Source organism: Buteo buteo, chromosome 10, assembly GCF_964188355.1.
Source record: "Buteo buteo chromosome 10, bButBut1.hap1.1, whole genome shotgun sequence".
NCBI lineage: Eukaryota > Metazoa > Chordata > Aves > Accipitriformes > Accipitridae > Buteo > Buteo buteo.
In genome coordinates this window covers 44,526,484-44,538,808 of record NC_134180.1, presented here as the reverse complement: position 1 = coordinate 44,538,808, position 12,325 = coordinate 44,526,484, and the positions used below count along the sequence as shown (strand labels likewise).

General features: G+C 44.1%; 1 long non-coding RNA gene across 3 annotated transcripts in view; it reads left to right on the top strand.

Annotated features, from left to right (window-relative positions):
• LOC142035329 (uncharacterized) overlaps window positions 1-12,325 on the top strand; it is a 73,338-nt gene that overhangs the window by 46,972 nt on the left and 14,041 nt on the right. For 2 of the 3 annotated variants that reach the window (XR_012651864.1, XR_012651866.1), the window contains exons 5-6: window positions 2,667-2,862; window positions 8,527-8,656. This is a non-coding gene — a long non-coding RNA (uncharacterized LOC142035329). The remainder of the gene's footprint in view (window positions 1-2,666; window positions 2,863-8,526; window positions 8,657-12,325) is intronic. The other variant, XR_012651865.1, reaches the window with a different exon arrangement.

Here is a 12,325-nt window from a genome sequence, read left to right as displayed (position 1 = left end):
GATCTTGGCGCCCTTCTAAATTTCTTACTGCCAAAATAGCTTCTGCCTGTGGGGAGTGTGGGAACCAGGCACCATACAGCAATAGCAATGCGAGCACTTGGAGCAAAGATATTAGTGGACAATGTAATAAGTGAGCGAGCAAATGAATACCTCGGGCCATTTATCATGAGCCAGATACGCAGGCAGAGCTCTCTGCCGCTCTGTTAAAGAGAAAAATAGCTCCATGACAACTTGTCTGTCAGTGTCAAGGAGACTCTCTAATTTACTGACGTCCAGAGATAGCTGCCTCTGGGGGAAGGAAGATCATGGTTATCTACTCGGGCACCAGCCAATACGCAGAGCATGCTGTGCGCTATATTGAACGGTGCTGGTAGCGCTGGGATGGAGGAAGAGCCTTGCCCGGTACATGCAGTGCTGAACATACCTTTCTCGAAAATTACTCTGGAGATCTGCCCAGATGGTGTACTACATCTATTTCTCCAATGTACCAATTAGCATTTAAGCAGGCAATGTGGATGGTTACTAGCACTTTCTCAGTGGGTCTAGTATTGGGATTTTACTACTTTCCTTTAAAAAATTATTGGCTGCTACTAGCTAGCTGGCAAGCGCCAACTCCGGCACCTGTGTTGCTAGATGCTGCCTGAGCGAGGAGCAGCGCGGGTGACTGCTGGGCCATCTGCAGTGTGTCACACGCCGTTTGCACCGCTGCGGTGGAGAGGGAAGGATCACCTGGAGACGGGGAGCGTAGCGATGGTGACCCTGAGATGCAGTTCCCCACCCCTGGCGTTTTTAAGGCTCCACACCTCGACGTCTCTCTTCGGCTCTGACCCGGGAGGACGGGCACCGGTGTGGTGCCGGGCAGGAGCGGACTGAGGGCCCGTGCCGGCGCAGCTCGGCGCACTGCCAGGCATGGGAGGTATTCCGCTGTCGGCAAGTGGACAAGGGAACACGTTCGAGTGGGGAAAAGAGTCTTTCAGATTATGTTCACCTTTGATTAAAAGGCTGTTGGGAAGATGTTGTGAGAGGATAGGAATGTACTTCAAAGTTGTTTTGGATTGACAAGTAGTGATAGCACGTTTATAGGTACAGATGGGAGAAAAGTCAACCACAAAGGGAACTCAATTTTATTTACCATTAATTTTGACTTGCTTCAGCAGATGTTTGCTGGGAACTGTTTTAACCTGCTTAATTTGTCTCTGTGTAATGGGAAGCAGATAGCCTCAATTAAGAGACTGATTAGTAAGTTCTTTAATGACTTTCAATAGTTTTAGTCATTATTGCTGATACAGGACGCTGAATCCTGGGAGCTGGGATTTAAATATTACATAAAATCTGAAACATATCACAGTTATTTGTATCCAGTGAATTTGCTACTTTTCTGTTTCCCTTCTTGTCTGTGTGGAATGTTGCCAGGTATTTGCTGCACGTGATCTTAAATTCTGAAGTACGCAAAATGATTTCGAAACGTGTGATGCCACCCGATTACCTACCGGGTAGGACAGAATGTTCCCTTGGCCCTCCTTCGGTATGTCACTCAGGGAACTAGTTCTGATGAACCTCAGGGAATCAATGGCAGCAGATCCCTCAATAGGAATTTAAGTAAAATGTTAAGACTAACAAGCTGGGGGTTTTTTTGTTGTTGTTTCTTGAAGCACATCTAGGCAAGAAGTTTACAATAGCAAACACAATGCAGTAAAACCTCATGTTAGCAAGTGTGTTTCAAAGGATATATTGCACACAACCTTTCAGATATCTGGTATGTATACACTTTCTTTTTTTAATACCAACACATATGCATTCAATACATTCCTCTTACATTAACAGGGTAAATGGCATAACTCCGTGGCTGTTACATTTATTCTGCATCCCCTAACATTTTTGCCTGCATCACACCTAATAATCCATCCTGTCTGGGACTGTTCTTAATGTTTGAAGCTTCCATGATTGCTGGGCAGCAATTGCCCATTGCAGACATCCGAGCGACCAGCCTGCAAGGTGGCTTTTCCTCTTCTGCCACTCAGAGAAGTTTATAAAATGCACCGAGTCCTAACCACCAGCGGTTCACATTTTTGGTTTTGTGGTGTTGATGAAAGGGAAGTTAATTGAAGAATGTTACTCAAAATACTTGTCTGAAATGTCTTGGGTTGGGCAGACCACCGACAAGCCAAAGAGAGCTTTGTGGTGCCAGCAGCTGTGCAGCAAAGGTGCCAGGGCAGCCAGCACTGCTGGAGCGCAGCAAGGGGACTAGCACTCCTTCAGGAAAAAAAACATGTTCATCCCTGTTTTCTGCTCTGCAAGGAATTCTGAGATGCGAATCTTTTTTTTCTTTTTTTTTTCTCTCAAAGAATGAGAATGAAGTAGTTGAGACATGTGAAATAAAGTTAAAAAATAATGTTGAAATGAAAGATTAATGTGCTCTTTTGAATGTATATATTCAAAACAGGGTACTTTGATGTTACTGAATTGTTTTGTTTAATTTTTATTTTTCTGCAGCCCAATCTTTTCTAACTTTGCATATTTCCCATTGTTCATATATGTATATATATATATATATATGACGTTGTGAGCAGAAAAGTTTCAACAGAAAATTTCCAAACAACACAGACTATGGGGACAAAGCACTAATATTTTGGTATCTTGCAGTGTTATTCTCTTGTTTTATTCAGGAACTGACCATGTGCAGACTGGTGGATAGAAAAGAAGGCAAGTAATCTGGACTGTGGTTGTGTCAATATTTGTGTCAAAAATATTACTGGGATGAAGTGGACCATTGCCTGGGTTTCCCTCCTCACTGCGCCCCAGCTTGGCTTCAGTTTCTCTGTCTGCAAAAGAAATGCATTACTGTTTTCTTCCTCCTCACAGGTATGATTCATGACTCTCACTCAGGCTAGGGTAAATTTGGTGGTAAAAACCGCAAATCATTATTAGGAGGGAGGGATAACACAGTCTGTGTCCCAGAAATCTTGCAATCAAAAACTGTGATGTGAGAGCACCATCATGCAAAGACATGCTGGGAAGCCTCAATTATCAGCCTGCTTTCTGGGGAATTTTACTGCCTTGTCCTTCTTCTCGATATGTTTCTGTGTGCTTATTTTTGTGTTTCTCTGAACAAGTTCTGGCAAGTACCATGAAAGCTTTTGCCCCTTGCAGTGAAATAATGGAAGTTTTTTCCATTGCACTATTTTATGAGCGCATAAAATTTCATGACACTTACGGAAGTTTGCGTTGTGAAGCAGGTGGCTTGTTAGCCTTTATTTTATTTTACTAGACTCATTTGTACGCATATAATATTAAATCTTTGTCATAAGTTTGTGAATTATGCTAAGATATTGTCTGATATTGCTATCTGAGGAACCTGAGGAATCTTTGTTGGTGGTGACTAAGCAAGAAGGTATATTTATCTAATCTAGATTTTGGTGTAGTGTTTAAATGCTCCATATCAGATAGGAGTGATAAGGCATAAGAAAGGAGAACAACTGTGAGGCCAGATAGTGGCAGTCTGCCACTGATGGCTTGCATATAAATTTAGCCAGCTAGTTTAGGTTCTCTCTTCAATCTATTCTTGTTCTACATAATTACAGGCATGCTGCAAGCCTGAACTAAGTGGGGATAGTATTTCCTTGGTATCCATAAAATGCCATGGTAGCTAGCCTAAGAGCTATCTTGGTAGGCATGCAGAGAAATAAGGAAAAGAAATTCAAATGACCCTAACAGTCAAGACTCTGGATTGCCTTCTAATCCAGATGTTCCCCCACGATACTGCTGGGGTGCTGGTTTAGCAGCAGTAAAACCTGACTGCGCACTTCTCTCTCTGCAGGTTATATTCAGCATGTGCCAGCAAAGACCTTTTTAAAGATGCTCTGCTTTCACCAGCCGGAGGGATTTTTAAAGTTCTGGGATGTAAAGGGGGGGCTTCTAGCTCTCTTTATGCAGAAGGCAGTTGTCAAGTCATTGTTTGCCATGATTAGATGGTTACTGTGAGTGTCCTGCATTACAGTGAAACCTGTATTTATGCCCCCTGTACTTATGGCCACCTGCTTTAGGTGGTCACTGGTGTTAATAGCTGATGAAATCTCATTCCCTGGGAAATGTCCTCTCTTTTGCATAATCCTTCACTCTCTAACAGGCAGCCACCTGCCTGCCATGCTTTGGCCACCTGTGGGCCTGCCCAGCTGTGTAAATTGCATTGCAATCAGCGTGGCAAGGCAGCTCGAAAGAGGCACCACTCAGCGCTGGCAGATTACTGTGTAACATGTTTTCAAGCCATTGACTTTTACATTGCAAACAAAGTCTTTTTATTTGACCTTTTAAATGCTCTGTTGCAAAACGCAGAGGAAGTGCAGTGACAGCACGTATGTGGAAATTGCTTTCATGCTGATTTTTGGTGTACTTTGGCCCATTACAGTGGTTACAGAGGTTTCTTTTCCTTTATTTTTTTCTTTCTTTTTTTTGGTAGGGGGTGGTTCCCTAGGGTGTCCATTATTAACATGTTTAACCCATTAATGGCATCCCTGGCTGTATTCCCAGCAGATACATCTCTAAGGCTGGAAGGAGTGACAAGCTTGTCATCTCAAAGATGCATATTCCAGCCCTCCTACAAGCGTTCCCTGCTTCACTGCAAGTCCAGCACATGTGCCAGGATGAACTTTTCTCCTGGCATCTTATCTAGTACAACTGATTAACTTTTCACGTTATGCCATCTAGCTTCCCCCTGCACTGCACGCAAGCTGAATGCTATTTTCTGTCTGTCACGTTCCCGAGCCCTGACTGAGGGAGCCGTTCTACCTGCATCTTACCTGGCCACATGCCTGCAGCCACAGAGAGATCAGGCTGGGAAGGGCTGGTCCAGCAAAACACTTAAGTTCACACTTAATATCTCTGGTGCTTAAAAAGGGGTAGGGTCAAACACTGGGTCAGTGCCTCGTTTTGCCTAGGCGACAAGTTGCTGGGGAAGGATTTTGATTTAATCGGATGCAAGAGCTCATGTTGTCCTTGCTTCTGCCTGTAGTCTTTGGTCACAGCTTTTCCCCTGGATCTCAAGCATGGGTTTTCGAACAGTCACCCTGCTCCCGCTGTCCTTGGGACACAAGCATTGCGAACACGATGCCGGCAGACTCAAACACAGCAATCCACTCCATCACCTGTGAAATGCTAGGCTGGCAAATTAAAACCAGGGCTTAAAATGAAAAATTGGGAATAGATCCAGAACTTTCACATTGCTTGGGATTGTGAGATTCATGGTCTGTTCAGCCCTGAAGTAGTGAGACCTTGGACAGCTTGCAAAGGGGAAAGAGGAGGGAAGAAAACTGGAGCAGGCTTTCTGCTAGAGCATCTTTGGGCATGAAGGAAACCTAGGATCAGTTGTTCATCTTGAAACAATTTTATATCCTGATTCTGAACATTATTCCAGACCAAGGCTCTAATTACATGGTGACAGAGTTACACAATTGGCGTTGTCTATAAAAAATGAATTAACTAGGACTAAGAGACACTGACTCTGTAGCCTTCTTGCTCAGCGACTCACCCTGGCTGCAGAGATCCACCTTGAAACGGGCAGCACAGGGCCCTCGGCAGGCTGCCCCGTCCCAGGTGATGCCCACGCCGTCGGGCTCCCTCCTCTTCTGCAGGAGGCAAAGCGGCAATTCTCTCTCGCTTGCTGTCTCCGAGCAGTCATTCTTGTGAAAAGCTTCAGTTTTCAAATGTCAGCCTCTTTGACCCAAATGTAAGCTCATTGTGTAATTAGAAGCGTGGCAGGCAGCTCCAGCGCTTGGCCATCTCTCCCTCGACCGCGGCCACGTGCCGTTGGGAGCGCAGTTTGGCAGCGGCTGCAGAGCCCCAGCCAGCACGACCCGCTGGAGCCGGCGCAGCAGCTCAGCGCCCAGGGTGGGCGCAGCACAGATGTTACTGCCTCGCACTCATCAAAGGCTTATTAACGAGTGCTCAGCCGGGCACGGGCTGGGGGGGTTCTCTGGGCTACAACAGAGTGACAATAGCTGCCAGGAATCTCACTTTTTGGGGATTTTCAAAGAAAAAAGTTTGAAGAGGAAGAAGCTACTTAACACGATATGACAGATGTATTTACACTAGCAGAATTATGTTGTATCTTGTGCTTATTTTCACCAGATTTGAAAGGAAATTGGAGATCTTGGCCAAGAGATTAGAAGCGTGGCCACATTGTCTGAGGAGTTATTTTCCCCTCACCATGCTCGTCTGAGTTATCTGGCCAGACCATAATCTTAATTAGTTAGGTGGGTACAATCCAGGAACAAATCTTCAGCGTGAAGTTAAGCTGGTGTTGATAAACTCAGGCTTGGATAATATTTTTTAGTGTGGTAGGTGTGTGGCTGCTGAGCATTAGCTGGAGCATGGCCGCAGTGGCAAGCCTACAAGTCTAGGATCTGTTCCTGCTATGACCCTGAGGATAAGGACAGCAAAGTGCTCTCTTTTGCCTTGGGCTTTCCAGGAGATTTAGCCTTGGTTTCTCAGTTCAGTGGTAAAACTTCAGGTAGCAAAACACTCAGTGTTTGGATATTAACTAGGTATTGAATGTTTCAGCTGAGTGCTATTAAAGCACTTAAACAGCAGTAAAGTAACATGAGGCATCCTTTTGCCTATGGATATTAATGGCAGAGTGCAACTCGCTTCAAGTCTTCATTAGACTTCCATTTTTCCCATAAATGGTGACAATGAATAACATTTACAGCTTCTGTTTCAGTTCTCAGGTAGGAGTTGTGTGTATTTTTGCCATTTATACCAGAAGTCAGCTATTCATTGACTTACTAAAATACGTTATTCCTCCCTGAAAATCTTGCCTCCTTTTGCATCCTTTCGCCAGCATGATTGCCACAACAGCACTGCTGAGGTTGTTTGCAATGAATGTGCAGGTGCACTTGAGTCTTTTTTTGTGGCCTGGATGCTGAAGGACCTGTTGGTTCTTACAGCGTCACTGTATCTGGGGTTGTAATTTGTTTTATGCTAAGGCTGGTGGTAACACTTGCTCATGTTTCATGTTTCATATTTAGTGGAAACACTGCTTGCACAAAGAGTGCAGCCAAAATTTTTGAAAGGAATAGTTATTTTGAGGGCCTCCGTTTCAAAAAAAAAAAAAAAAAAAAGAAATAATATGTTGAGAAATGACATGTTGAAAGAGTTGCAAGCTGAACACACAAAGCAGTCAGTCATTTTTTGAAATCTTGACCAGCAATATTTTGGCTTGTTAGGCACATCTCAGTTTACACATACCAGTGCTCTATCCAGAAGCCAGTATGTGCTTTGATCACTGAGAATTAAGTCAATACATGAATGTGTAGAAAACTCAGCCAAGGGGAAAAATCAGTCCTACAGCAACTCTAAAGAGGTGTTGATTTATTTATTTGTATTGTCACTCAAAGAATGTTGCTACAATCACATTAAAGTATTAAATAGACTGTGGCTGAAAATTACATTTCAGACAGCCGAAGCAAGTTTTTCTGTTGAAAAAGTAAAAGAAAGCAAACACAGAAAAGAAGCTCTGGGAGAAGGAGCCACAGAAAAGCAGTAAATCTGCAAAACAGAAGGGTAAAACACACTGTCCAAAATATCTCGTTTGAGATTTATGGTGAACAATAGTTAAGTACTAATGAAACAAGGCACTCAGACTTTAGCTGACTTCACTTGTATGTAATGATTCTCACCGGACTGCAAGATGAGACCTTAATGATCTTTGTGTGTAGCTAAAAATTCACTTCAGTAATCTATTCTCAAGCCTCTTTCTGTCTGGAGAGCTTGAGAGGAAAGTTGTGCAGTGGTGAGGGGAGGATCTGGTGGTGGAGCCTTGTGATGGACCCACTCTTAGATGGTTCAAGCTGCAGCGCTGAGCACAAAACGCAGCTTCTGCAGTGGCGATGCTGGCAGAACTGCAAACAAGGAATTACAGTATTCCCATCTAGATGTTACTAAACTGTGCAACTGCTTTCAGAACAGCAAGGGACCAGGCAAGATTTAGTCCAGGAAATGTTTATAAGATAGCAAAAGGCTGTTTCAGTTACATTTTAATATGTGAGGTTCTTACCTCTCTGTTGACAAGCATAACTCCTTGACTTTTTGCGGATGTTTAACATGGATATAATAAGCTCTGGAAATGTGTTTGGAGTAAATGATTATTTTCAAGGATAAGAGAAAGAAACCAAACTTTCAGTTATGGTTAGGATTTTGGTTTCACCAGTCAAAGCTCCTCTTCCTCTAAAACATCATAAACAATCTTTTCAACTGTAGAAGGGCCTGTCAAGAGACATATATAAAGATGTGAAGTAACAAGTGGAAAGGCACACATTGACTGTCCCTCAGGCTGATCTTGTTAAAAGGTACTACTGACGTACATATTACAAGTTTTTATGGAGAGGGTTTTTCTGGAATTGTTACATCAACACCTACCATCATTACAGCAGAAAAGAGACCCAGAGGGATTGATTTCTTCTGCAGGTTTTGAGTCTCCTTATTTTGAACACTTAACGCTGTGAATTTTCCATCTCTTTCTTTCTCGGTAAGGCCGTTATCCAGGAGAGATAGCAAGACCTCAGCCTTGGCCAGCTCTTCAGGCCGAAGTGAAAGTATTCCCATGGTGATGCTGGTATGGACTTCAGTGAAACCCCACCTCTGGAGTGACAGCTGGACCTAGGTAAGAGCTGCACGCCAGGCATGAATATTCAGAGAAGTCAACACAAGGGTGAAACAGGACAGGTAGCATCAGAAAGCAGGAGAAGACAAAGGCATATCTGGTCATTAGCTTTATAATTGTTCTAAAAAACATTTTGTATTTGGGCAAAATTACGAGGATTATTTGTAACAACTGAATGACAGCCTGATAATTCAATTTTGATTTACTCTGGCAAGAGCATTTATAAGGACACATTAGCAATGGGGAGCTCTCAAAACACATGTATACATGCCAGTGCCAAAGAGACTGGGCATGTGCTCTTGCCTACGTGTGAGGCAGCCAATTCCTGCCACAAGTCCTGGGAATCAACAGCACTTTGTCTCCCATTGCGCGGCCTCACCAGCCTTGGGCACATGGGGAACGGTTGTCTGAAGTCTCTGTGGCAGTGCCTTAGCCCCCAGGAAGGAGCCCTGGGTCTGGAAAAGGATGCTGTGAAAGGTCTGCAGTTCCATGCTATTTTTGTTTGTTTATCTGGTCAGCGCCAGCCTATTTTGTGGGCAGCTTGTGCTTGTCTCAAGGTATTTGGATTTGATAATCTGATCAGTGCCAGTCCGTTCTTGGCTTCTCTGTCCACCTGCTGACTCCCTTGTGTTACCCTTCTGGTGCTCTATCCATCTGTTAAGAATTTACTTACAAAATGCATTAAAATAAATCACTATGATTTTATGTGCATAGGGATCCTGTTTCCAGCATCTCAAAAATCCTAATAGATAACTGTGTCTGTTAGTAACAGTATCATAAAGTCTTGTATTTTATCATTAGTGATTTACAGGGAATGCCATGATGCTTAGAAAACAGCCTTTTAACATTCAAATTTGGTGGTTTTCAGAATTCATTTTATACTTTGCTGTCGGGTAATACAGGTTTTCAGACCAGGTGCATGTGCTGAACACTATTATCAAGGAAATAAATTCAGATACAGACTACAACAACAGCTTCCACTGAATTACTGCTTGACTGTAAAGAAGACCACAGCTGAGACCTGGGGCAATGGAAATGCTGTGGATCCAGACATTTTTTAGTCTGGGCTATTGATTTTTCCATGGGGGAGGACAGGACGACCCTGGTAGGAGACAGAAAACCGTTTTCCATCCTCTGCAGAAGCTGACGTGAGCATTGTTTGTACCAGCACGAGTCATGCGAGAGCTGGGGGAACCCGAACAGGCTGATGCCACCAGCCAGCGCCGCTCAGGCAGGGCCATGAGACTGGGCACCGACCGAGACCCTGCCGGTAGCAGGGCTGGAGGTCACGGGGGAAGCACTTGGCGTTCAGACCTCCTTCTTAACCCACCATGGAGCAACCCTGAGCTTCAGGAGCAGCGCCCGAGGGGACGGCCACTGAAGGTGTAGTTCCATAACCACCAAACCATGGAAAATGCTGGAGAGGAGAAAGACTTACTGGAGGCAAGGTGGAGACAGGCCGCAGACATGCTGGCGTTTGGAAGCTGCTGAAAGGCCGCAGGGAGGCTTCGCAGCCGAGCGGCTCTGGTCCCCCCGTGCCCTTTGGTGTGGGTTCCTGCCACTCATCGCCACTGAGCTTCCAGCTGTTTCCAGGGGACTGACCCTGAAGGGGGAATGCTGAATACAGCGTAGTTGATGCCATTTATCTTCGTGTTGAATACTTGCGAGCTGTAGTTTATTTAAATGAAGCCTTTATCTGTAACATATCAATTAAAGCCATAATGTTATAGGAAAAGAAGGGCGGCTTGGCTGATCCAGGGATTAAAATCTTTTAACGTTATGTCCCAGATAGTGAGTAATGTGATATAAAAGGATTCTAATGCATTCAACAAAGCCAAACACAGCAAGACCTGAACAAACCCCAGAGGACACCAAGACAACCAACCTAAAATATAGGTCAATGTTTTCAAATTTGGTGTAAGTTCTTTTTGTCTAATTAATCTATATCTACCAATATGTTAATGAGAGGAAGATGCAGAAAGCTGACTGCCACTCAAACGTCCCCAAGGCTGAAAGAAAACAGTCTCAGCTTGTGGCTAATTATTTTTTTCCTTGAAATTTATGCCCTGAAAGATAAGCAAACATGATGTTTATTTGACCTGTGCACCTTGTACCAGACTCTTTTTCCAAATACTGTTCTTTAAAACAGCTATTAAAATGATAGAAAAAGAGAAGAAAATGCTGCTGAAAACACAGCAGCACAACAGTGAAGAAAGAGGATGAACACGGCTTGAGATTACAGCAGTCACTGCATCAAGATGTTCGTCATTCTTGTGCATGGCCATGCAAGACGTGGGCTGAGTTTCCAGCCCTGCTGATTTTCCTCATGGGTCTCATGACATCTGCTGTTTTCTTCCTGAGAACCCAAGCCTGGAAGTGTGTGGCTAAAGGATAGTCTCAGCTTTCCTTTAAGAGGTGCCTCTGCCCCATTTTCCAAGGGAGTAAGGCATGGCCATGGGACCCCAGGGAGGTCTGCCAGCGGCCGTCTGCTGCCCTTGTCCATCCTCGGGGCTCGGCTGTCCCCTCGCGCCCACACACGTGGAGCAGCATCGGCTGCGGCATGGGACCGTGCCAAGCACGGGGAGCATGGGGGGTCGTGGGACCGCAGCCGCACGGTGCCCCTCACACGTCGGGGTATGGGCATCTGTTATCAAGTGCTGTCGTTACCCGTGCCTCGTTTACAGCTTTACATCCCTCACCAAGGTAAGCTGTAATCCTCAGGGAGCTATCAGGATATCTGATTTATGCAAGAGTCTGTAATAAAGTTATGACAGTTATTTCTGTAGCTAATGGGAATGTAAAAATTCAGATAACATATGTTAATACTGATAAGCAAAATCTCTGATAAGGACACCCCACCACCACTAAATAGGAAGACTCCGCTCTGACTGCTGTAGTGCCTCTGCTGCCCCTTGCTGTCAGTGAGGAACTTTCCTGAAGGATGACTTTGTGGAAGAGAAGTAGACTACCAACACTGAAGGTGTCCGTCACTTGACATAGACCTTGTTCTTCCCAAGCAGTTAAGTTGGTTGTGCCTGTGTATGGGGACTCTGTTGAACCAAAGTTGAGGCAAAGAAGGGGAACTTTCTGGTTTACATTGTGTTGCATCTTTGGGAAACAAATTTAAAAAATACGATGCCCAGTCAAAGCTCCTGGCGATGACGGTGCTAGCTACTGCACACAGCTGCTTCCACTAGTGACTGACTGGAGCCCAAAGGCTTGACATGAGTGCTTTGATCATTTGTCTATGCTTTTGAAATGCACAGCCTTTCTCCTTCTGTCCTAATGGCTTTATAACTGATTCATAATCTCACTCTTCTGAATGAGGTTAAGATATGGCTGAATATGTTGCTGAGTAAATGGCTTGCTTTGTGGTATTTCTATTAGGCTTGAAAGAAAGTATCACTGACTTGCCTAAGAAGAGGTTTATATTTCATATAATAGAGGATATACATCCTGATGTGCAGGCTGTTTATAATGCATTGGTAGAATTTATCATAGGAACATCCAGACCTCTTAAACACGCACTAAATTTAACTTTAAAGCAATGCTAATTCAGGGGGAAAAACAGTATGCATCATCTGTCGTCAATTTGATAGTCTGTGATATGTGTAACCAATTGTTCTTATTTACATTAATTTGCATTGTGAAAAGCAATTTTACAGTTTC